This window comes from Mustela erminea, chromosome 12 (genome assembly GCF_009829155.1).
Source record: "Mustela erminea isolate mMusErm1 chromosome 12, mMusErm1.Pri, whole genome shotgun sequence".
NCBI lineage: Eukaryota > Metazoa > Chordata > Mammalia > Carnivora > Mustelidae > Mustela > Mustela erminea.
Genome location: NC_045625.1, coordinates 87,346,226 through 87,373,190, shown reverse-complemented (window position 1 = coordinate 87,373,190; position 26,965 = coordinate 87,346,226). Strand labels below are relative to the sequence as shown.

General features: G+C 43.3%; 1 protein-coding gene across 1 annotated transcript in view; it reads left to right on the top strand.

The window, feature by feature from the left end:
* Positions 1-303: 303 nt before the first annotated feature.
* The window catches only part of GLIS3 (GLIS family zinc finger 3), a 492,256-nt gene continuing 465,594 nt past the window's right edge, over positions 304-26,965 (top strand). Inside the window, exon 1 of the mRNA XM_032308769.1 lies at positions 304-322. The gene's annotated coding sequence lies outside the window, so the exon portion shown is untranslated. The remainder of the gene's footprint in view (positions 323-26,965) is intronic.

Here is a 26,965-nt window from a genome sequence, read left to right as displayed (position 1 = left end):
TTATATGTCTTTCATTCAGTGAGTGTCAAGTTCTTTAGCAATTAAAACAAGTGAGTTGATTGTACTATTCAGTCTCTCTGTGTCTGTGTTTACTTCTTATCTCCTGGATCTCACTGGTTTGAAAAAAGTATATTAAAATCTCCTACTATTACTCTATTTTATCTTTTTCTTTTAAAATTTTGCAAAATGTATCCTAAAACTTGAAAGACAAAAACAACAAACTCAACAGCATAATCTCTTACTCCCCTCATCCCCAGATTCTTACTCCCCAGAGGCAAGCACTCAATTCTGCTTTATCTTCTGCCATATTACAGAATTACAGGTAACTTTGAATTTTAAATTTTAAATGTTAGCTATTGACTTTTTACTTTGGAAAATGAGTTTGGGGAGAAGTGGAGATAAATGCCTCTATTCAGTCTGCCACGCTTAAAGTCTCTAAGGAAGGGGACAATGGGGGAACAAAGACAAGTGGTACGATGCGTGGACCCTGGTTCTTCTTCTTCAGGTCAAAGCCCCAGTTGGTGGGGTGGAGGGTAGTGAATATTAGAATTAATAAGATCTACTCAGAAGTATTTGTTGAGCAACTACTGTTTCAGTAAAATGACATCATGAGCTTGCATTATTTTGAGAGAAGAAGACAAACAAATATGTAAAATACATGTCCCTTGGTTAAAAAAATAATAATATGCTATGAGAAAACAAAACAAGGAGTTGGACAGCATGAAGAGTGGGGTTGGGGTGGGCTTGGAATTTTTTTGCTGGGGTTGTTATTGAAGACCTGACTGAGAAGGCTGTATCTGTGTAAGTGCCTGTAGAGAGTGAGGAAACTGGCTCAGGGTGTTCTGAGAAGAGCAGAACGAAGGAAGGGCAGAGGTAGGAGATGAGGTCCAGGAGGTAAGGGTGGGCCCCAGTGGCAGGAAATGCTGAGAGTAGATTGTATAGGACCATGTAAGCACTTTGGCTTTTAGCCTGAGGTGGAATTTTCTGGAGATTTTTGAACAGAGCAGTGGCCTAATTTGACTTTGGTTTAAAGGAATCAATAAGGTTGTTATATAGAGAATAGACTGAAGGGAGACACGTGCTGAAGCAGGAGACCAGATGGGTGACCAATGCCATCCACGATCCAAGTACAGATAAGAATGAATTAGCTATCACTTGGCATCAGGGAAATACAAACCAAAACTACAGTGAGATACCACCTCACACCAGTCAGAATGGCTGAAATTAACAAGTCAGGAAACAACAGATGTTGGCGAGGATGTGGAGAGAGGGGAACCCTCCTACACTGTTGGTGGGAATGCAAGCTGGTGCAGCCACTCTGGAAAACAGCATGGAGGTCTCTAAAAAGTTAAAAACAGAGAGCCACCCTACAACCCAGCAATTGCACTACTGGGTATTTATCCAAAGTATACAAATGTAATGATCGAAGGGGTAATTGCACCCCAATGTTTATAGTAGCAATGTCCACAATAGCCCAAATATGGGAAGACCTCAGATGTCCATCAGCAGATGAATGGATAAAGAGACATGATATATACATACAATGGAATATTACTCAGACATCAAAAAAAAACCCCAAATCTTGCCATTTGCAATGACATAGATGGAACTAGAGAGTATTATGCTAAGTGAAATTAGTCAATCAGAGAATAGCAATTATCATATGATTTCACTCATATGTGGAATTCAAGAAACAAAACAGAGGAACATAGGGGAAGGGAAGGAAAAATGAAATAAGATGAAATCAGAGAAGGAGACAAACCATGAGAGACTCTCAGCTCCAGGAAACAAACTGAGGGTTGCTAGAGAGGAGGGGGCGTGGGGGATGGAATTAATTGGGGGATGGGCATTAGGAGGGCATGCGATGTAATGAGCACTGGGTGTTATATGGTAATGATGAATCACTAAACTACCTCTGAAACTAATAATACACTACATGTTAATTGATTTTAAATTAAAAAAAATACGTCACCCTTTGAAGTGAAAAAAAAAAAATGAGACTCGAGTTGTAGTGGTGAAAACAGTGAGAAGTGTGAATTCTGGAAATATTTTGATGGTCGAGCCAACAAGGTTCCTAATGGATGAGTTCTGGTGGCCTCAGAGGAGAAGAGACAAGGAATTGTGGCCTGAGGAGCTGGAAGGTCCGAATTGCCACTTCGTGCATTGAGGAAAGCTGTCGAAGGGGCAGGTTTAAGGTGGAAAAGTCAGAATTTAGTTGTGGACAGGTCAGGTTTGAGATGCCTGTTGGTTATCCAGATGGCACTGTGGACTAGACAGTTGGATCTTGGAATCATCTAGACTATGTGGAGAGGTTGAGACTTGTGGTGAATTTTGGGAGTCGTTAGCATAGGTGGCATTTAAAGCCAGGAGACTAGATGAGGACACCACGGGGGTGAGTTTAAAGGAGAATTGAAGAAGACACCTAAGATCTGAGCCCTGGGTCACTCACAGTTAGAGGTCAGGGGAGGAGTCAGAGAAGAGTTGATAGATCATCAGGTTAGAGGAAGATGAAGATTTTTAGAAAGTCAAGTAAAGAAAGTAATTCAAGGAGGAAACAGTCAACTGTCCAATCCTGCTGAGATGGGAAATAGGATGAGAACTGAGAACTGGCCACTAGGTTGGGCAATATGGAGGTCATCAGTGAACTTGAAAAGAGTAGTTTCAGTGGAGTGGTAGAGGGGAAGAAGGATGGGAATCATGGAGGAAGTCAGACTGGTCAGAGGGCCCCGCTGGAAAACTCTCTCCCCCAAGAGGGAACACAGAAATGTTTAGGGGTCAAATGGAGCAGAAAATATATAAGAGATCATGAAGCGAGACTTGACAGCCAGAGGATGCCTCCAGGACAACAGACTCTAGCTGTGGATGTTACCACAGTTTCCCAAAGAGTCAGGTGGGATCAGGTACCTATAGTGGCATGCAGGTTCAGGGGTCCAGGGAGAAGATCAGTCATCAGCCCAGCGTCCTCATGGACAACAGCAGGGATGTGCAGGTGAGTACGTGGGCCATCATTCCATTCCTGCCCTCCTGCCACCACAGTACACAGAAGCTTTCCCTTGGGCTCAGGAGTTATCCTGGTAAGGGAAATGGGAAGGGAAGGTAATTTTGAGAGATGGGACATTTCTTAGACACAGGAGTGAGATAAGACAATAAGAGAATGTTTCATACTAGAATTAACCAAGTTCTATTTAATTGACGACTTGAATTCTTCCCCCAACCTTCTAACTTCTACCTCTTGGCAGACTCAAAAGTCAGATAATGTCCGTTGTGGGGAATAAAGAAAAGTGATATAATTTTTTCTTATTTGATTTGTAGTTAGTAAACTTCTACTGGGATATAGACATTTTGGATTATTGAGGGATTTAAAACAACATGTTATTTCTGTCTTCTGGTGGCAATTAAAAGTTGGCCATGTAAGAAATACGAAAAAGTAAGAAGTTTGGAGAAAGAAGGAATAAATAGATCCAGACATTGTAGGGAAGTAATAACCTCGCACTAGACCAAGCCTTGAAGAAGATCTTGGGAAGTCACCGCTGAACGGGAAGCAAAGCCACCTGTGGCCGGCATGTGTCAGATCTGGACGTCTGCCTCATCTTGGTGCCAGTGTCAATCAGTGGGAGACGTCCACTCTACCAGCAGAAACATACTTCTCTTTTCCTCTCCTCCTCCTCCTCCTTTTTAAAAACAGAAAAAACTTGTCATGGAGCTTTCAGCATCCCACGTGGGTATACAAGGACAACGGGGAAGCTTCCTGGTGGAATTAAAGGCACCAGCGCCTGAGGGAGTGGGTCATCCAGAATCCTCTTACCAAGAGCCCAGCATATGAGAATGGCCCACCTTAGAAATGGAGCTGTTTCATGGTCGATGGCATCTGGATTTGGATGAATTTATTTTCCCTGCTTTCCTCCCCAAGTTCAGTCCTTCTGGGTCATTAGAAGAATCAATGATAATGTATTTAGAGTAGCAGGCATATCTAGGTGCTGAAAGAATGCTTGCTGTTATTATCAGAAACAGTGAGAATAGCATTAATCTAAGCCAGTAGTTTTCACAGATTTTTCTCAGAAGTCCATGGTTAAAAAAGGGAAATTTAATTTAGACCAATGGTTTTCAAATCTGGCTCTGCTTAGAATATTCTCTGAGGCTTGTTAAAAACATGTACCCGGTGTCAGTGCTACTTTTTGATTCACTAACTTGGGAGTAGGGAGTGGGCATCTCTGTGGTTTAACAGGTCCCACAGGTGTTGCTTCTGCACAAACCAGTGATTTCAGCCCTGGCTCTCTATGAAAATATTAAAATAATTGGGAGCTATGAACATTTCAGATACAAGGGCCACACTTTGGACCAACTGAATCAGAATCTCTAGGCAGGTGGGCACTAGTGTTTAAAAAACTCTCTATGGGATTTCATGTGCCAGGCACCTGGGTGGCTCGGAAGGTTAAATACCCTACACTTGGTTTTGGCTCTGGTCATGATCTCAGGGTTATGGGATCGAGGCCCATGTTGGGTTCTGAGCTCCTGAGGGAATCTGCTTGTGGATTCTCTCTCTCTCTCTCTCTCTGCCTCTGCTTCTCCCCCCATGCTCGCTCTCTCTCTCTCAAGTAAATAAATCTTAAACAAAAAAGAAGTTCTGCACTTCAGTTTGTATCATCAGTGTCTGAGCTGCTTGTCTAAAACCCCAGTGCACAGGCTCTCCTGGAGCCATTCTGAGCCAGATTTCTTTGGGCAGAGCCCCAGGAATCTTCAACCTAGCAAACTCCACAGGCTCTTATGCATAGACCAATAATTCTCAAATTTGGTTGGAAGCACCTGGGGTGATTTAAAAAGGACTGATAGCTTGGTCTCACCCCCCCCCCCATATTCTGATTGAACTGGGATGAGGTGTGAACTATTCATTAAAAATTTTTAAAACTCTCCTGGGTGATTCTAATCACCCAAGAAAACTTGAGAACCAGTGGTCCCTGGATCAGTAATATCAGCATTAATTTCTCGGGACTTGTAAGAAATGCAGATTCTTGGGCCTCCTCCCAGACCAACTGAGTCAGAAACTCTAAGAGTGGAGCTCAGTAATCTGTATTTTAGCAGATGCTCCCAGTGATTCTAATGAACATCAAGTTTGGAGAACCAGGGGTCTAGACCTTCTAATTAGCACAAATCAATGAGCAAGGACTAATAGATCAGATTAGCTGGTTGACATTTCGATTCAAGAGTCTTGGCCCAGTTATTTTCCATTGAGACAGTGGAAAAGGCTGGCAGAGTTCAGGTTGTCTGTACACAGTTGTCCAGAGTGCACATGCGCCTCCAGGTGAGTGTGGGGCATGCAAGAGCTCTGAGGTCAGCCATGCATACACTGGTGCTTCCTCTGTTGAAAAGCCATCCTCTATCAAAAGAGAGGCCGTCCCACCCAAGGCAACCCATGGGCGTTCAGCCACCATTCCAAGCTTCCATGAGAGCTGCACTGAGACACCATTTGCAATGGACTGTTAGAATTTAGCTTCCTGGACCTTACACCAACAGATGTTGCTTCTGGGATCTGGGATGGGTACCAGGGAATAGCACTTTACACAAGCACCTACAATGATGCTGACATAAGTGGTGTTTAAACCAAACTGAAAAATATTGGCTTAATGGGCTGTTGTCCTGAGGTTTGGTGAGACCAACTTATGAGACCTTCAGATTTTATTTTATTTTAAAAAATATTTTACTTATTTATTTGACAGAGAGTGTGTGTGTGTGTGTGAGAGAGAGAGAGAGAGAGAGAGAGAGAAAGAGAAAGCATGCACAAGTAGGCAGGGTGGCAGGCAGGGAGAGAGGGAGAAGCAGGTTGCCTGCTGAGTAGGGACCCCAATGTAGGGCTTGATCCCAGGACCCTGGGATCATGACCTGAACCAAAGGCAGATGCTTAACTGACTGAGCCACCCAGGTGTCCTGCAACCTACAGATTTTAGCCCTCGGTTAGAGTCAGAAGGTTTGGGTTCCTCTGTTGATGTATGGACAGCAAAGCCAGGTCACTGCGTGTGAGCTTACTGACCAAGCCCAGTGTCTGGTTCCAAAGCTCAGCTTCTGATGTCAGTGAGAAGCTTCTTTTGTTCCAGGGCTCCCCAACCCGTCATCCCGTCGCAGTCAGGCTTTCTGGTAGTCCTTCTCCCCACTCCTCTGGGGCTTAGGAAATTCTGCAGTATGAAAAACCCCATTTGCCCCACCTGCCCCTAACGGCTCCTGACTGAGGCACATCACAAGGGGCAGGAGGCAACAGGTTGAAAATTTCCTCCACAGAGAAATCCAGAACGCTGCACATTATTTGGCCTCTAGGCGGTGCCAGCCTTTTGGAAAACAAGGCTGTTTATGTAACAGATTGGCGGTTTGAGCGGCTGTGTAAATGTCATTCTTTAAAAATAAAGATGAAACTCTCAGTTAACTCAAACAGGAGCAAATTAAAAAGTAGAGTGAAATGTCTACTGTGTGAATACAATTCATCCACTGTCTCTGGTACTTCAAAATGATACCTTTTCTCCAAATGATAACTGGCACCCTCCCACTGGCTTTAGCTAGGCAGTGACAAAACAACAGATCAATTCACTCACTTCAGTGAAGAAGAAAAATCCAGTCAGCTAGGCGAGGCTTCACGTGACTCATACACCTGGAGACCGAGTCCTTTCTGTGCGACTGAACATAGAAGCCGAGCCAGCTGCTGAAACATGACTGAGGTTTGAAGTTTATCCCCCTACATGTACTGAGGAGGTCGTGTATTGAGAGTCTCAGTTGTTTTTAAACCCAAAAGATGATTATTTTTCCTTGTGAACTCACCAGGAAGGTCCTTGGAATATCAGTTTTCAACCTTTTTAAAGGTATGTCTGTAACACATAAAGCCACCTCATTTTGAGGGTTTTGTGTCTTGTTTGCTAATGCAGAATCTCAACCTTAGCTTCGAAATGGAATCCTTGGGAAGCTTTTAAAAGCCCGAAGTTCTCAGAGCACCTGGGTGGCTCTGTTGGGTAAACGTCTGCCTTCAGCTCAGGTCATAATCCCGGGGTCCTGAGATTGAGCCCCGCATCGGGCTCCCTGCTCGCCCTCTGCCCTCTCTCCCCCTGCCCCAGCTTGTGCCTGCTACTTCTCTTTTTCTCTGTCTCTCTTTCACTCTCAAATAAAGAAAATAAAACCTTAAAACCAAACCAAACCAAACCAAACAAAAAAACACCTCCAAGGCTCAGGCGCATACCCCAGTCCAGTTAAGGAAGGATCTGGAGGTGGGACCAGTCAGCAGTACTTTTTAAAAGCTCCTTAGGTGACGATGTGAAGCCACTCCTTTGGTTTCTTCACTCTGTTTGCACCTCTTTCCTAGAGTTCAGGTCCTCGTCCCTCACACTGCGTGCAGGGACGTTGTCCAGCACTCACACTGCTTTCTCCCTCTTGCTGTCTCTGAGTTCTGCTCATGCAGACCATCCCCAGGGGGCCCATCTTTCGTAGCTTACACCCATCATCTCAGATTCACCTGAAATCCAGTGGCGGCGACCTCTTGACTTCAAGCTTGGGTCCCCAACCATGCAGCAATCGACTGGTGGACAGGAAAGCTACCTCCTAGATTGTTTAATATGTTGGTTCCAAAATACCAGCCCAGAGACCGACTCTTCTGAATAAGAATAAAATATATACTAGACTCAACCCCGAAAGTCCCATTCAGTAGTTCTGGAGAATGATCTAGAAAGCTGGGTCTTAACAAACCAAACCTCCAGTACGTGGAGGTAGCAGAATCTCGGAAGGAGCGTGACTTACTCAGTGTCACTTGATTTGTCAGGAAAAGACACAGCCTTGGAATGGAGTGTCCGGACTTCTATGAAAAGAAGTCATGCTATGGATAAATATAGTTTTTGTATTACAAAAATAAAAATCTGATGAATTTTCTTTCCAGCCCTTCCCAGTCAGACATGAGGAAAACAGCAAAGCATTCTAGAAAGCCCTATCTGGTTTCTAGCCCCTGCTGAGCCACACATTAATTGTGAGGTTTGGGGCAAGTATTTTCATCTCCCTGAGCCTGTATCTTCATCTTTCAAATGGGCACTGCCTGTCTGATAGGGTTTTGTGGGAATTGAATGACGCGGTGTGTGTAGAGAGCGGACTGAAGAGCCTGGCGCTGACTAAAGCCTTGAAACTGGCTGCTACTGTTCCTATTGTTATTGCTGTTTATGTTGTTCAGCACCTGTCTGGCTTTGCGATACGAGAGGAAGAGAGCCAAAATGATTGCCCAGGAGGGATCCACCATGTTCTTTCAGTTCGAGGACGCTGGAGACCCTCATCCAACTCAGCACGTTAGGAAAAAAGAGCTGCAGGCACCTGAAATTTCGTTAGCTCTATTTTCCTGGTTTTAAATGAATACACGTCATTGTGGAAAACACTTGCAGTGTTCAGAATCCTTGGCAAATATTGCTTTCAATCTTTTAGACTCGACAGTATTATTTAAACTACAGCAATTTAGTATTATTATTTTCAAATTAACGATAGCTTCAGCAGTTTTCTCTGTCGTTAATCTTTTTGACTGATCTATATCACTTAAATAGCTGCATGGTGTCCAGTCATATGGCTGCATTTCATTAACCGTTTTCTGATTTTTAGACATTGATATTGTTTTGATTTTTGCAAAAATTAACCCTTCGTTGGATGTCTTTGTAGATAAGTCTTTTTTAAAGGTTCTGATGATTTTTTTTCAGCATGAAGTTCTACAACGGGAATTTTTGGATTAAAGGATTTGCACTTTTAAAGACAGAGAACAGAGAACAGAGGGTAGATGGACGGAGGTGGATGGGGGATGGGCTAGATGGGCGATGGGCATTAAGGAGGGCGCTCGTCGCGGTGACCACTGGGTACTGAATGGAACTGATGAACCACTGAATTCTACTCCTAAAACCAGTAGTGCACTGTGCGTTAACTAACTAGGATTTAAATCAAAAATTTCAAAAAAGAAAAGCCAAACAATAAAGATTCTTGCTAAGTAATTATCAGATCACCTTTTGGCCAATTGTACCAGTGCCCTGGAAGCCAGGGGCACTACCACCTTTGAGGATTTTTCTTTCTAATTTCACAGGTTAAAAAAGAACCCATTTTAGTGTATTTAAAGATATTTACTAGTAATGCTGGAATTTTACATAATTATTAATTATTTGGAGTTTGTCCCCTTGTTCTGTTTTTCTCTTGGAATTTAACATTTTCCTGGTCTGTTTGCTCCAGTATTTCTATATATAGTTGACATGATTTTGTAGACCTCTTTTCACAGATCTTTTAATGAATCTATAGTGTAATTAGTCTAAACATCGATCTACTGTCACAAAGGCTTACCACTAAAGGAAATGATACACATATTATATAGGACTTGGGATATTAACTCCGAGCAGCCAGAGCCTCACCTTTCCCTTAAGTAGTGGTGTGGTGCAACAGCATGTGGACCTAGGTCCAAATCCTGGCTTTGCCACCTGCAGGTTTTGGGGTCTTGGTTTTCCTATTTAATATATCTGAGTCTCATTTTCCTCTTCCATTAAATAGAAGTATTATATCTGGTTTGCAGGGTATGTGTGAGGATTCAGAGGAACGGTGCTTCTACAGACACCCTAATGCACACATCAGGGTCAGGCACCAGTCATGGAAGCATGATACCAAGATATTGGGTGTCCTGACCCAGGACTGTCACCCTGAGTACTGGTGGCCTGGTGTGGCATGGTGGCTCTGGCCCTGTGGAACAATGCTAGTTGCACCAGCAGTAAGGGTTTGGTACATAGCCTTGGACACAGGGATCTCTACAAGGATCCAGAGCCAAAGAGGAGGAAAGTCACGCATGCTACAAGGCCATGGAGAGGACTTATTTTGAACCTACATGAGATACTGTTTGCAGGCTCTGAAGGTTAGAGGATTTTGCAGGGAGAGGATTTTGGAGGGCGCTAGAGCCAAAGAAGTATTGTTTCTGTTGCTGTTGTGACCCCTCTTTAACGTCAGGCTGTGGTCTGTTGATAACAAACAGATGGCGAAATGGAGTAATGACTTGCTAAAGATCACATGGCCCCTTCCTTTCAGACACAGGTCTCCTGACTCACCAGTTACTGCTCTTCTACATCTTGTCGTACCAAGGAAATGTTTCTGAGTCAGCAGATTTTTACATTAGGCAGTCATAGTACTGTATTAACTACTTGAGTTTCTTGGAACTAGACCCAGACACCAAGGACAGGATGAGGGGAGGATCACTCAGTCCCATCACCATGGGCCCTTACATCTGGTCCAGTGGGGAAGGGAACTTAGGGCACTTCAGTAAAGGACAAGAGGTGCAGGGAAGGCTTTCTTGGCTTCCTCGAGGACAGGTCTATAGAGAGCTTGATGTTTCTAGGGTCCCGCTGGGTAGATGCCAGACACAGGCTGGTCAACAGCATCCCCTGGCCAGTGGGGTGCCCGTGGGCCCTAGAATCATCACATTCTGCCCCTTTGCTTCTCACACCTGAAGTCTTTGTGTGTATAGGAAGCACATGAAGTTGAGGGCTCTTCAGACAATTTGAGCAAAAACCCTTTGCTGAGTAGCATTGCCAGTTATTTTTCTTTGCTTAATCTGGCAACTCTGTGAGCAATTAAGGAGTTGCTTTAGCTGAATCTTTTTGTTCAGCTGTCTACATTTAATTGATCCCATTCACAGGTTAGGGCTTCATTTCACTTTGTGCTATAGACTTTAATCATCACTATCATCATCGAGGCATTTCTTCTGCTTCTGATTTGTTTTAATTATGGCACTGAGATGTTCAGTAAAAATAGGTAGAAAGTGGTTTTTCTTCTGAGAATTGTTCCCATGTTAGTTGTGGGTTGAAGGGAGCAACAAGGCCAGGCTCTTGAAGGTCAGAAGAAGGAAAGGCCTGTGGAGACCCCTCTCCCTCATCCCGATGGCCTTCTGTTGTGCCATTGTGAGCAGAAATGGACGCCACCTCTTGCCTAGGTGGTGGTATGGGTGAGGGAGTGCGAGAATTTAAAGGAGAGGGTGGGCAAGGCAGTGTGGGGCCGGCATGTGGCGCCAGACCCATGGCTCACTGGGCCAGGCCGGGCTGTTTGGTGTTCCCCAGGGTAACTTGTTGCCAGGAGGACGACAGTAACTTCCCCATGACAACCCTGGAGCAAGGTCCCTGGCATTGCAAACAGGCCAGAAGAGTCTGGCTCTCCAGTAGGCCTGCTGCTTAATGAGCATGCATTTGCACTGCTTTTGTTTCTGGAAGGGTGGACGGGGCAGAGGACAGTCACAAGCTTCCCAGCCTCTACGGCCATCAGCTCCTTGAAAACCCCACGTTTCCTGTCCCTCTGCATACCCCCATGCTGCCTGTTTTCAGACTTGCCTGTTTGAGCTGGTTCTGTGCTCGCTCGCTTGCTTCTTCTCCTTCTCCTTCTTTCTTTTTAAATTTGCAGAAGGTCTGAATATTGTATCCAGAAAGCTCCTTTAGAAAAAGAAGGTTTAGAGCCTGCCTGGGGCTTGCCCTCTGCAGACAGTCTGCAGCTGTCCCCCCAAATGGCCTGTAAAAGAATCAATTCCGTTTCCCAAATGTGACTGAACCTGTGTGAGATCACACTGTCGAGTCACATTTGCTGTAACTGCTTGTTTGAGATGCAGATTCAAACCCCCTGCGTTATGAGACAGCATATTGCCTGCCCCATGAAGAAGTCACTCTTGTTTCTAAGTGTTTAAGCCTGAAATAGCAAAGCTAGTCCTTTCCTCCCACTAATGGGTCAGCAGAGCAGACATGGTGACAGCTTTCCAGGTAGGTTTTAAGGAATTCAGGGAGCTTCCAAAGCAAAGTGGTTTTCCCTGTTGTTGCCTGAAATTCTGTCTTTTTTGGTAAAACATTATTTTGACCCTTATGTTCACAAATTTCTCTTGGGACGAGATCTCTGATCAGTTGTAACACCTGGAAGTGACGGGGAGACACAGCAGGTGAAGCAGGGAGTGTCATCCGGTCTCCTGGCATCACAGTCGTGTCTCGGGCAGCCCTTCTCAAAGTGCTGGCGGAAGTTCGCGTGGCGTCTCTTGCAAAAAGAGTTTCCTAGCCAAGTTCATTTGGGAAACATTTGTGCTTAAATCAAATTGATCAGGTCTCTTTTCTGCAGGTCTTGTCAGAGACTTCAATATTTAAACGCACAGTATGAATCTTTTTATTATGCAGAATTTCTCAAACTTATTTGACCAATAAACCATATCCCCCCCACCCCCCAGAGCAGAAGGCTTATTGTTCAATGGGTCAAATTTGGGAAATTAATTCGGAGCAGTGTTGAGAGGTCCTTGAACAAGATCTTGTTCTGTCACTCTCGACTTGGAAAATGTTAGAAACTTCTTGCTGTCTCTTTTAGATTATATTATTGGCTGGTTCTTCATGAAATTAAAATCAGTTTTTTAAAAAGGCTTAGTTTTTTAAGTTTGTAAGATGAGAATAACAGTAACTGTTTCATGAAGTTCTCCTGGGGATTGAGGAGGGCCGGCTGGGGATGAAGCAGTGGCCACAGCGCAGACAGAGCCAAAGAGTCACATTGAACCCAGCTTCCTGCTGTTACAAGAGAGATCATAAACAACGAATAATACACGCTCATCTCAGAGATCACGATGCCACCGTGTGGAAGGTGCCACATCCATGGTGCGCAGTGCCTAATAGATGCTGGATGTGTCTCCCGAGTGCGTGGGTCGATGAACACCTGGATTTGCATCTGTACCGAGTGCATCTGTGTCAGTAGGGTCCACACGAGGATGACTCCCACAGTCATCACAGTGGCTCAAAGGTCACGGAAATTTCTTTGTATTTCATCGAACAGTCCAGAAGTGGGTGGGCTGTCTAGAGTGAGTAGCTACTCTCTGCCTCAAGAAATTATCCAGAGACCCAGATGGACTGGTCTTTTCTGTCCTCCTCAACCTGGGGCTCTCCGCTTTGAGTGCAAGGCTGCTACAGTCGTCTCTTTCCAGCCAGCAGGGCAGGGGAGGGAGGAAGACCAGAATAAATGGTTTTGTTAAGAAGATCGTATGGACCAGAACTTAGTCACATAACTAAGCTACAGGGTCACATACTCACATATAAAGAAGACAGTCTGTACTTGGGGACCCTTGTATTTAGTTAAACCTTGGAGTGCTTATATCAGTAAAGAGGGAAACAGTAATGGTGGATATTGAGGTCCACTTAGCAGTCTCTGCCACAAAGACCTGCCTCAGTTGTATTCCTAGGTCTAGAAAGGAAAGGTACCATCAGTAAGCGTGCATCCTATGGTTTTGGGCTGGAGTATTTTCTTCCATTTGGGGATTCTGTCTGGAGAGATTTAGACAAGCGGGAGTGTGTTTGAAGGACTTAAACCAGGATGGTTAGGGTTGAGATGGGACTCTAAAGTATATGAGAAGTCCTTGGAGAAATTAGGTGTATTTAACCTAGAAAAGAGAAAATTTAAGGACAACAAGATACTCGTCTTTAAAGGACTAAAACGACATAAGGAGTCTCGAGTTGAAGAATGACTAGATGACTCCGTGGGACCTAAAGAGAAAGCAGCCCGGGCCTCACACTTCCATCCCTCAGGGGGCTCCCTTCCACCCATGTAGCACTTGACAGCCCAGCTATTATAAGTGTTCTCGAGCTCCTGCAGTGAACCCTGCTTTTCCTCACTTCTGGGTCTGTGTCCAGGTGCTCCCAAGTCTGGAACACTCTTCCCCAGTGTGTCTCTTTTCCCACCCAGATCTCCATTTGACTATTTCCTGCTCATCCTTCAGATCTCAACTAAGACCTTCTAAACATTGGGAAAACTTGCCTCAGGTCTGTGTTCCGTGTCTGCCTCTGCGTTTCCATGGCATCCCACCTTCCTCATCATAACCCCTCACGCGTATCATGACTGTGGAATGGGTGGGAGTTATTACTGACCACTCCCACCCACGTGCAGGGGATTTTCCTGACACTGGATCACTTCTCTGGCTCCTCCCTTCTATTCCTCAACAATCACACTTTCTGTTTCGAAGGACCAGTGAATGTTCTGAGCTGTTGAAAAGGGGGCGGGGGCTGAGGGATGTTCAGAGATTGGATTCAGTTCAGTAGTGGATTGAATAGTGTCCCCCCAAAATGGATGTCTATCTGGAGCTTTAGAAGGGGACCCTCTTTGGAAATAGTCTTTACAGGTGTAATTTAGTTACATGAAGATGAAGTAGGTCATATTGGATGAGATAAGTTCCAAATCCAGTGACTGGTGTCCTTACAAGAAGAGGAAAGGACATATAGACACAGAGAATAAGGCCATGAGAAGAGAGAGGAAGAAATTAAGGTTATGCTATCATAAGCCAAGAAATGTCTGAGGTCTCTGGAGGCTGGAAGGATCCTTTCCAAGAATCATCAGAGGGAGCATGGCCTACTGACACCTTGATTTTGGACTTCTAGGCTATAGGACAGTAGGAGAATACATTTTAGTTGTTTTAAGCTGCGCTGTGTGTGGCAATTTGTCACAGTAGTCCTGGGAAATGAATACCGACGGTCCAGGCAGGGCAGACCGTCTCGGTGTCATGCATGTCACAGACAGTAGAGGGTCCTAACTGGGCAGCCGAGAAAAGACCCGCTAACAGGATCCTTTCCACAAGTGACAGGGCCGTGCTTGCTCAGAGGGCAGCAGGTGAGCTGTAGACACCGGCTTAGCTCTCTCTTAGCCACCCTAGAGCTTTTGGTGGATGAAGATGAAAAGTTTCCCAGTGTTGACTCCTCTTTCCCCAAAGTATCGTCCAGGCCCTCTTCTCAGCAGGCTCTGCCCTTTCCCAGGTGTGAGCCTTCTAGTTCCTCCCCACCTTGCTTCCCAGCCCAGATGGAGGTCATCTAGTTCCTCCTAGACCTGAACCTGGATCTTTCTCTTCCCAGTCCACTGTCAGGATGGATTTCAAAGAGCAGCAGCAACAGTGTCATCTAGGAAGGTTTTAATACTCAACCCCGACCTACAGAATCAGAGACTCTGGGTGGTTGCTGGCAACCTGTGTTTTCACAGGCGCTCGAGGCGATTCTCATGTGCCCCAGAGTTTTATCATTCTCCACCTTACTGTCTTGGGGCCCTGATTTAATTCTAAGGGACTTTTCTCTTGGCACAATCCAGACATTTTAAGTCAAAGTGATTTTTCTTTCAAAACTATTGTTTCTGCTCTGGGCTTCAGGACCCTACTTTGGGCATCGCAAAAGTGAGTTCTAATCATTTCTATTAGCATTTCTACTAGAATAATCCTCACTTTCATCAAGGATATGTGAAAACCTGTGCTTGATTTGGAGAAGGTTGCTGCTGAAGGAAATGTGGGAAAGAAAACACAAAGATGAGTATTTCAATATAGTTATTTCACTGCATTCATTCAGTCATCTGTACCTCTGTCTAAACCATAAGCTCTTTGAGTACAAGGATTGTTTCAATCTTGTTCATTGATGGATTAGCTAGCTGTGGCCACTTGATGGAAAGCAGAAAAAAGTAATACATTCTAGAGATCGTGGGTTCCCCATTCCGAGGGTGTTTGAGGACAGCGTAAATGTGGCTATTATAGAGGATGTTCTTCTATCAGACAGGTGGTCAGAGGAGACACAGTGTACAGCTCTCTCCCACCGTGGAAGGCTGTAATTCTTGCGATAGCATGCTGCAGAGAGAGGGTGGGTCTGTGCAGTACTTGGCACAGTGTCTGGTGTGTTCGTATTGATAAATGCTTTAGAGCCTTTTGACTTCTTCAGTGAGGGTGAGGTAGGTGGGGTTCCAGTGACTGTTACAGGTTCCGGACACCACCTAGTTCCGGGACAAATTGTGAGGTGTTAGAAATACCCATGGGGAAGCATTTTATCATTCAGAGGTAACTTTCCGCTGTCACATTTGTAAATTTAGAGAATTACTTTGACTTTAACATTGAAATGTTGATTGCCAGAAACAAGATAAAAGCTCGAAGACTAAGACCCTCACTGGGAAAAAGGGAACTTCAAACACAAGTGCAGAGGTGCCTGGCTGGTGTTATGTGCGCCTGGGGTCGAGGACGCTTCTTGAAGGGACTTCAGAGAGATTTTGGTTTACATTCAAAGAAACTGAGGCCTGCGGAGATGGAAAACTTCTCAGCGCCACACCGCTGTTCAAGTAGACTATATACTGGGGAAGTGAAAAAGGTTCAGGCCATTTCTTTAAGTGCTAAAACGATAGCTTGGCAATAAGGTAAGATTTGAGACTCTTGTTCATCATCATAAGCCTTTTGTATCAAATGCTGTTGGCGGCTTTCCCATGTGTCCTCGGGACACACCTCACCAGCTGGGGCTGCTGGGGCTGCTGAGAAGCAGGCAGGGAACTCACGGGGTCAGTCTGCTGCCTACAGCCCAGGAGCACGGTGTCAGACTCCTGCCCTACAAGAGTAGTAATGCTTCCCAGATTCCAACTCTGACAATCTTCTTTACACTTCAAGTAAAATAAAAAGAATGTGGGAGAATAAAGAATGGGAAGTAAGGCCAAAAAGGAACAACAACAACAACAACAAGAACAACAAGTTGTAATGTTCCGGAGCAGAATGAAGGGCACCAAAAATCTGGACCCGTGAGTCTCCTCACTTCTTTTGTTCCCTGGTATTGTTTATCCCGTTAGCTAAATTATTTAAACTTAAATTAAAAGTAAAAAAAAAAAAAAAAGAGTAGTAATAGTGGATGCTGTTATTGGATGATGTTGGATGCTTACCACACACCAGATACTGATCTAAGGGCTGTATGTGTTTCTAACACTTTCCATCCTCACAGTGCCCCGTAGGAGAGAGACAAGCAACATCACCCTCATTTTACAGATGAGAAAACTGGGACACAGGAAGGTTAAGAATCTCATCCAAGGTCACACAGGTAAAGATAGGCAGAGTAGGATTCCAGCCAGACATCACAATGACTCTTCTGTCAATTTCTTCTTAATATACATGATCATGTTTAGTTTTGGAAGTCAGGAGACTTCATCTTTCTGGGACCCAGGACTTGGCTTCTCTACGTTTCCCTGCTTCCCAGAGGCTGATGTGCCAGTGGATCATGGTTTGGGGCAGAGCCATGGTTTACTTGTCCTCAAAAGCGAGCAGCTGGGAGGCAGAATGGCAGGTGAGGATCCCAGATTCCATCCAGGGCTGTCCTGCTGTGAACAGAAGGTGGGAACCCTTTCACCTGCTGCCAGTTAGTGGGAGGAGGGGGTTCCTGTCTTGATTTTCTCACCTGGAACCCAGGTGGAGCTGTGTCCCAGTCATTCCTCAGGGGCCATGTCATCATCTGGGCTGCCTTGGAGTGGCTGGGGGAGGCTTGCAGAGATCTTTGTTTCCTAGCTTTAGCCTTCTCAAGCTGCAAGGGGTGAGTCAGCCTCGGGCTTCTGGTTCATTCTTTGGAACATGACTTATTGGCACTGAGGCCCTGGAAGAACAGCAGCCATGGCTCTTCCCGGCAACAGGCCACGTGACCAGAAAGCCGTATGTGCGGGGCTATGTAAACATGTTGCTAACAGTGAGGAGTGGGGAGAGCGCAGACAGCCCTCCCACATGCCTCCAGTGTGAGTCATGGGCGCATACAACCTTTCCTCTTCCTACTTTCCTTTTGCCCAGAATCCTTCTGAAAGCCCAGGCTCATCATGTGATTTCACTGGAATTTAACCTGAACAGCTGAACAGGAAACACTGGAATCCATTGGGCTTTGGACATGTTGGTCATTGATGACAGCCTTCAGGTACACTAGGAGGAAAATGATCACTAGGGGGAAATGAGGCCGGGATCAGGGAGCAGCATCTTGTCCGTGGGTCACAGGTCTCATGGGGTAGCTGCTTGGGCACAAGTCCAGGAAACACCGCTGACATTGACTTCAAAGTAGCCGGGCCCCCCTGGAGTTGTGCAGTGTGGTGACACTGATCAGGCCTTTAGTTAGTGAGTTTGAAGGCCCCATCCATCCAGCTCTACAAAACACAAAGCTTAGCTGTATTTGTGACCCTTCCTTCTCTTTCATGCCTCATCTCTCCTGATTCAGCATCCAATTCCAGTGTGGGTTTCCCCCCAATAATAAGCAGTTCTCAGGGACCAGCTGGGTGTCCTTCAATTCAGCTCGATTCTGATACTGTCTACCTGGAGATAGAGTCTGAACACACAGGCTAAGGGCTCAATCCTGCAACACTGTCCCCTTCACACATTTCAGATACCAAAGTCCAGGTTGTCACATATGCTCATCAACTGGCTATAGGTCAGAGTTCCAGTGACCTACTTCCTTGGGTTCAATTAGATGGCTGGAGAGGCTCACAGAACTCAGAGAAGCATTTGACTTATTAGATTCTAGGTTTCTTGTTAAAAGATATAACTCAGGAACAGTCAGATGGAGGAGATGAAGAGGGCATGGTGTGGGGAAGCGGAGAGGATCCTCTCTGCTCTCTCTGAGCCGGCTACTCTCCCCAGATCTCCACATATGCGTCAACTCAGAAGCTCTCTGATCCCTATCCTTTGGGGTTTTTAGGGGAAAATTCATTACGTAGGCATGAATGATTAAATCATTGACATTTGCCAATTGATTCAACCTCCAGCCCCTCTGGACGCAGAGGTCCGGGAGGGGACTGAAAGTTCCAACCCTCTCATCACAAGGTTGAACCAACCCACATCCTTAGGTGTGGTTCTAAAGTCACTTCATTAACACAACAAAAGACACGTTTATCCCTCTCATCACTTAGGAAATTGCAAGGGATTGAGGGCTCTGTGCCAGGAATGAAGAGCAAATATCTATTTTGTTAAAAGATAAATTGAAGCATATTAAAAATTTTGAGTTTATTTGAGCAAAAATTGATTCGCATTGGGCAGTGCCAAACCAAAAGTGGTTAGTAGGAGTGTTCCACCAGTGGGAACTTGGGGAACATAAGAAAAAAAAATTAAGAAAAAAGAAAAGTAAGAGAATTATTGACTGGCTATCACTTAAAGTTTAGTTAGCCGTTCATGATTGGTTGTTTTTAAGCGTTGGGATTTGTGATTTTGTAACTTTGAGGCATTTATAGGCTTAGATTTTGGTTTACTTATATAGGTTGCCATGACATTAGAATATTATTGGTCTTATGTCCCTCTGTTTAATTAATTTAACAATTTGCCCCTTTTAGTCATCCTCTCATGCATGAGAAATTGACCAAAAATTGGTATTCGTGCCACTCTCAGTCACTGTGAGAGTTAAGTCACATTTGTCTCATTGTAAAACTCCTCTAAGTAGTGAGGTCAGAACTGTGGAAGAATTGTTTTTCTGTTCATCTTGTTGCTCATCTTGTTTCTCTTTCTCAAAGCACAGTAAAACCATGTGATGTTCTGCTGATGGCTGTGAACATGACTATAAGATCTTGGAGAGAACCTAGTGCGCCAGGGAGACCACAGTGATGACTCTTAGGTGGGTGATACCAAAAGACTGAAGTGTACTCCCTAGCCAGGGCCGCTGTGAACCAGCTGGCTGGTATCAAGTAGACTGAAGAATGTACACGAGGGGTAATGACCAGTTTTAACCCAGTGGCTTGATTGTTAATTTCTTGTATTTGGTACAATACCAGAGGTAATGTCTAGGTATAGCACGTGGTATTTCTGTGGCATAGACTCGTCCTTATTCAGTCATCCTTGTTCAGCCAATAAGTAATAACAGAATTAGATAATTCTGTTATCTAAAACTATCTTAGCAAGAAGGTCTGGGGACTTTCGTTGTGTAGCTGTGGACTTAAGCAGTAGATTCAGTGACAACTGCCACAGTTAAGGATCATTGCCTTCCTGTGCATTAACAGGGGGAGAGAGAGATAGAGATAGAGAGAGAGAGAGGAGAAGGCAAAAGGAATAAAAGTTTCATACTGGAGTTGAAAATCTCTTACTTGCAACCTGGGGAGAGCTGTCTACCTCAAGATGCTGTCGACTTCTGGGGAGGAATGCCCCTAGTCAATTTTCATTTAAGATCTCCAGCTGATATTCAGTTCCAAAGTCTGAAAGATTCTTTTTTATCTGGGAGATGGAGATCCAAGGTTTAAGTCCCTGAAGTATGGCTGCCCTCTGGGTAGTGGGGAGAGCCTGGTGTAGTTCTCTTGAAGGAGCTTCGAGGGTAGATTCTGTTCTTAGTGATTCCAAATCAGAAGGGTAGGAGCAAATAGGCAATGTTAGTTTGGAGAGTTGTAGCCAGGTATTTGGTGAAGCTAGAAGAATTCGGGATCCAGTATACACACACACACACACACACACACACACACACACACACACACACACAACAAAACCTCAAAAACAATGAATAGGAGTAGAATCTGATATCGACAGGTTGTGTTATAATTTTCTACTGAAACATAATTTTTCTTCTATATCACCTTCCTCTCTATTAAATATAATTACAGTAAGATTAATTCATTTATAGAATAAATCTAATCTTATTAAAGTTGGCCTAATTCATTTATAGAATAAATCTAATCTTATTAAAGTTGGCCTGATTATTTATATAAGTGCAGCAAAAATAGTGATTGACCATTTTGGCTTTTTAGAAATCTGCTTTGCTGGAACATTTCACAAGGATTCTTGGATTGGATTTTTATAGCCTCTCCAGGCGAAGAAGCCAAGCCAAGAACTCACCATCAGACTTCAGCTGTGATACCTGTAGATTTGGGTGAATTCCTCTCTACTTGAGGTCCCCAGGATATCTTGAGGTTCCTGGGCCTGCCAGGAAATGACCTTCCTTACTCAAGTGCTAGGCTATGAGGAACCCTGCAGGCACAGTACCAGGCTGATTTTTCCAGGGGACTTTCATTGACTCTATAAAGTCAACTTTGGTTCCTTAAAACTGTCTGGTCACATCTGATTTTATGCATATTCCCAAATACGACATTTCAGCAAAGTCTTGATATATAACCAATGTTTCCAGTTGTGTCCTATTGCAAGGAGAATAGATTCTTATTAAACTTATGCAAGTAAATGTATTGTCATAAAAGTAAGAAGAGGGTTTCCAAATTTTGGAGGAGTAAGATAGAAAAGATAAGTGTTTCATCTTTGTTTACAAAGGAATATTTTACCAAATTGCTGATAGTTTAAGAGAAAAGAGAAGAAGATTTTCTTGGCTCTAGAAAAACAAAACATTAAGGTACCACCGTATTTTAAACAAAAGCCATAAAAATAATAAAATTTTTATCAGTTCATTCAGTCCCATGTAATTAAATCTTAATCATCTTGATCTTTTGTTAGTTTTATGAGGCCAAGCTCTTACCCAGTTCAGGGGTGTGATCTGAAAGTTACCAGAAACCTGTACTTGTTAGAGTCTTTACTGTGAGTTGTCTTGAAGATGAAACACCTTTGCAGGAGCACTTGCAAAAGCATCTGAGTAGAACAGTAACTGTCGTGGTGCCTGGGTGGCGCAGTCCTTTAAGCGTCTGCGTTTGGCTCAGGGCATGACCTCAGGGTCCTGGGATCCTGTCCTGAACCAGGCTCCCTGCTCAGTAGGAAGTCTGCTTCTCTCTTTCTGCCCCTCCCCATTGCTTATGCTCTCTCTCAAATAAATAAAACCTTAAAAAAACCCCACAAAAAAACCCAGTAACTTGTCTGTAAGGGACCAAAGATTTAAAAATGGCCATGGTTAAAGAGCAGATGAGAGTTCATTATAATGCTATTGGCAAGAAAATGTGGTTATTACTGTGAATACAGCATTTCAGGATAACTAAAATTATAAGTGATCACATTATGCCAGGACATATATCAGATTTCTAGGACTTTTACACAATTTCTGGAACACTTATATTAATAACATATATCCATATAAATATAATGTAATTATTAGTTCTTCCTTGACGATGCTTCTCATGTAATTTAACATAGCAAATAAGGCTAATTTGTTATCTAATTAATGTTGGTCTTTTTATGAAGAGAGAGAATAAATCTTTTCAAATGTTCCGGGGACCCTCTAGAAAATCCTAAACTTACTTCCAGGTCAAAAAGACTTCATTTAGAATTTGATTTTTGGGAAGTTTGTCAAAAATATCAAAAGGCTTTAGGTGCTTGACTAAGCAGGATCACAGGCCATTATGAGAGAATACACTTAATTATCTGTTTAACCAAAGTGACAGAAGATTTCAAAGGCAAATGCAGAAGGTTACATAGCTGTGAGCAAAGCTTAGCTCTTTTAATATTGAGAAGACTCTGTTTTCTTAAGTAATCAAAAATCTGATGATGATAATTTGGAGTACAGGATGTAATTTTAGGAAAATGGGAAATAGTTGTTTTCTAGGCATATTATTTAGAAGGCAAAGACCTTTCACAGTCTCTCATTGTCAAGAGCAGACCAAGAGTTTGGGAAAACCTTGTCTTTTAAGCAGATGAAAGAAAATGTTTAGTTTTATGCAAGTACGTTATTGGTATCAAAGCTTATTTTTTCAAACCCTTGGAGTAACAGTTCAGTTTTAGCCAGCTTGAGTACGTAAGGTAAAATTTCCTCCGTCTCTGCCTCCCCAGCTTTCTGTAACCGATTTCGTTTGTCCTTTGTTCTCCTCTTTCCTATTCTGAAGGAATCAGCTTTACTTTAGGACAAAATTACTTTCATTTGCCTTAACAAAACTCCATCTTTGTACCTCCTTAGTACTTTCTTACCCCAAAATTCATCTTGCTTTCCTTGCCTATAAAGTTGTTTCCCTTACTATTTCTGGTAGTTTAAATTACATTTTAATTAGAGTTCTTAACCTTAGAAACCTTAACTTCTAGTGAAAAGTTCAAAGTAAGCAATTGTGAACTGTCGGTTACACTGGCATTCTTTAGAATGACAAAGTCATGACTATAATCCATAATTTCTAGAAGCATATGCTTCCTCAGTAGTCCAGTATTTCACTGAGGCACGGGACATGATTACTAACAGACCTGAATACCTTTAGTTCTTCTGTAATAGAGGCCAAAAGTAGATAAAAACTATGTTCAGTAATTAATGTTTCATTGTTTTATCTTAGTTGGAAGTGATCTAGATACTCAGTGAATATGAGTTATATAACTTATGTCAGTATGACTTTTATTTACTGAAGATTGTCCTAGGTCATGTGACCTTGAAAAACATTTAATGTTTGTATTTCTGAGAATATATTAAATTTATGTAGTGCTTTTTTGTCTTTAAGCTTGTTTCTCTTTAAGCCAGTTAAATAAAACTTTAAATAAAGATCAATTCTGGCAATGCCATATGGATGTGAGAAAATATCACACATCTATAACATACACATGTAGATACATGTAAACATATAGATATATACAAATGGAGACCTTATAGCCTTTATTTTAAATTCTAGCCATGAAACAGGTATTATAATGTAAAACTCACTAGTTTATAAAAGAATAATTGGAACTAAAATTGTGTTTCTTGAAGATGGCATTACGTTTACCTGCTCCGATGGCTTTAACATTTTTACTAATATGTGTGGAGAAGGTTTTTAAGATTTTTAATTAACCTGTTTTCCAAATAGCATCCTCTCTTTTTTCTTTTTCTTTCTTTTCTGCTAAGAATCACCCTTCTGAAATCTGCATTTGAGATAACCCTCAGTTCCTAGAGAAGGCAGGTAGAACATTTGCTTCTCAAAAGACGGAGGGAAGGATGCAGGTTCCTCTAAGAAGGAAGTGGTGATGCAACATGGGGGCTTAAGTGGGTAGGAGAAGAATCAATGAAACAAGATGGGATTGGGAGGGAGACAAACCATAAGTGACTCTTAATCTCACAAAACAAACTGAGGGTTGCTGGGGGGAGGGGGGTTGGGAGAAGGGGGTGGGATTATGGACATTGGGGAGGGTATGTGCTTTGGTGAGTGCTGTGAAGTGTGTAAACCTGGTGATTCACAGACCTGTACCCCTGGGGATAAAAATATATGTTTATAAAAAATAAAAAATTAAAAAAAAAAAAAGAAGGACTTTTGTTCCAAAATCAAGAATCTTACAACACTTACAAGACTTTGGAAGTGGATAAGGAAGGTTTTAGAATTGGTAAAAATGATAGGAAGGCTTTGAATTTTTTCTAGAGCGGCATTTCTGCTTTTGTAAAGACTTGATTTATAAGACAAGTACAGTTGTTTTTTACTTCCTCAAAGCATTGGGTTGCAATCCAAATGATGTCAAGGCTGACCTACCCATCCAACTACATTATCTTTAATTTGCTTCTTTATATCAGGAAGAAGATCTTCAACCAAGACCGAAATCAAAGGATTCCTGTGTCCTAGATTTGAGCTGTTTATCTTTGGAATATTTTTCTTTCCCTTGGTTACATAGTTTCATTTAAGTTGGGGGAGAAGGCCTTAAAACCCTTCCTATCAATCTCTGAATCTCAGATTTTAATTTGGCCACCTTCTGACTGTTGAGTTACTTTAAATTATTTTTAATCTCTTGCCCGGCTTCCTGGCAGTATTGAACAACCCAATGGATGTGAAAGGTATCCCCAAAGAAGGATAGAAGGTACAGTTCTCCTATGTTCCAGAGCCACTTCCAAAGATAGCCAAAGGCGGCGGTGGGGGGGGGGGGAGATTTAGACGATTCCCCTGAGAGTTGGCAGCAATAAGTAAGACCCTACCCACAAATGGAGTGCAGCCCACAATTTTGTTCATCCATATTTTGGGGGCTCCCAATTTGACAGTTGCCAAGCCAAGTCCTCAGGACACAAACAGGATGAACAAGAAGGCAATAGCTGTCTCTGGGAGAGAAAGGATCTACGACTAATGCATTCCCAAAGGCAAAGTCACGAGTCACAGTTCAACCACCTTATTCTTACAAATTTTTTTTTTGGCCTGCCAATCTGAATTCGGGAAGAAAGGGACAATGTGAAATTTTACCTTCCCTTCTCAAGCAGGCACCACAGATAGAGTTCTGGGAGAGCTGACTTTGGTGAGAATTCTCACCCTTTGCTGGTTTTTACCAGTTTTCCCAGGATCTCATGTGCAAGCTCTGAAGCATGTGGGGTGTCCCAGTGGGTCTCATCCTGGTCACCAGAAACTCTAAAGAAACAGTAGAGGAGGAGAAATAAATTTTCCTCTACTTTTTGTGAAGAGTCCTTGGCTGAGAACCCCCCCTTTTTTTTTAGGACACCTCCTAAATGGATAAGCTTATTAGGTTAACATTTCTCCACTGTGGCCTCTATAATTCAAAATTTTTTTTGTTAGGGTAACCTTTTTGTTTAGTCTTTCTTTTATGACTAAACAAGACCCGAGTCTTTATACTGGACCCAGTCTGGTTTCCAGGTTGAACCAGTCTGACCCTGGCTCCAGTCCAGGTTCTAAGTCAGACCTGGTCTGAACTCAGACCCAGTCAATATCCAAGTCAGATCCAGTCTGACCCTGGACTCCAGCTGGTTTCCAGAACTAGTCCAAGAAAGGAAATGCTCAAATAAAGTCTGAAATCTCATAGTGCCAAAACTGTGGAGCTAGGATCTAGGAATGACTTACCCATCACCTCCAGCAGTGAGAAAGCCAAGAGCTCCCGGGGCTCAGCAGGTACCTTCCCTTGGTTGCTTGTTGCTCCTGGAGGCCATGTGAGTTCTCCTTTGGTTCCCTCTTCTGATGTCAGAACCATCAAAAGATAAACTGAGGCATATTAACAACACCATGCCAGAAGTGATTGGGAGTGTTCCACCACTAGGAGCTTGGGGATGGGCTTTAATAGAGAAAAGATGGAAGAAAACTAAGGAAATTGTTGATTGGCTATAGCTTAAAGACTAGTTGGCTGTTTGTGGTTGAGTATCTTGAGCAGTTTTAATTTTGTGACCGTAGGCATTTTTTTTAAAAAAGATTTTATTTTCAGGCTCTCTGCTGAGCAGAGAGCCTGCTTCCCTCTCTCTCTCTCTCTGGCTGCCTCTCTGTCTACTTGTGATTTCTCTCTGTCAAATTAATAATAAAAAATAAAAAAATAAAAAAATAAAAAAGATTTTATTTATATAATGTGACCATAGGCATTTTATAGGCTTAGATTTTGGTTTTCTTATGCAGGCAGCCATGGCATTAGAGCTATAATAGTCTAATGACCTCTTTGTTTAATTAATGCAACAATATCTTATTATAAATTACAATGTCATAATATCTGCTTCATCTCAAATTCTGAGTTTCACTTGGATCTGTCTACTGTCTTCATCTCCTGCAGTACTTCTCTAGGCCCTCTGCTTCTGTGGCCCCTCACTTAGACTACTGAAGTAGCCTCCAACATGGCCTCCCCACATCTCTCTTGTGCCTTCTTTCCAGAATGCACATCCGATCATGACATCTCAGCCTCCTCCTACCCTCACTTCCACCCTTAGTACTACTCTAATGATTCCTTTTTCTCTGAGGACAGAGACCACAGGTTTGAACATGGCCCCTGGCACTGCCCTCTGTCCCTTGCCCACCTTCCCAGAAGCACCCTGCTTCCTCTGCTCCCTCAGCCTCACTGCTCTGTTCAGGTCCCAGAAACCTGCTGCTCCTGCCTACACTCCCTTCACCTACCTCCTGCCCCCTGTACCCTAGACCTCACGCATTCCTCAGGCTTAGTTCATGCACTGCTTTCTCGCCTGACCTCCTTGACACGAATCACACTGTGACCTCCATTTATAGCAGTGGTTGTGTGTTTTTCGTCTGTCTCCCCCGTGAGACTCTAAGCTATGCATCTTGTTGAGGGCTATGCCCCCAGTGTCAGCACAGAGATCTCATTACATATTTGTTGTCACTTAAGGAATTTCTTTGCCCTCTGGTGGGGAGGAGGGAAAACTTGGTCAGTGTATGAGCACAGGTCAATCCACAGACAGGGATCTCCCATACCCATGCCAGCCCCATGTACCCAGGGCCCACTCTGCAGCTTTCCAGATCGAGTCCACACTCTTTTGCAGGTGCTTCCAGCCTAAGCATATTTCCATATCTCGCTCATTCTTTGTCCCGACTGCAGTTCTAGACTCCATTTTTTCAAAATCATGTTAAGGTGTATGTAAATGGATACAAAAATGAACATTTTAACCATTTTTAGGTGTACAGTTAAGTGTACAGTTAAGTGGCA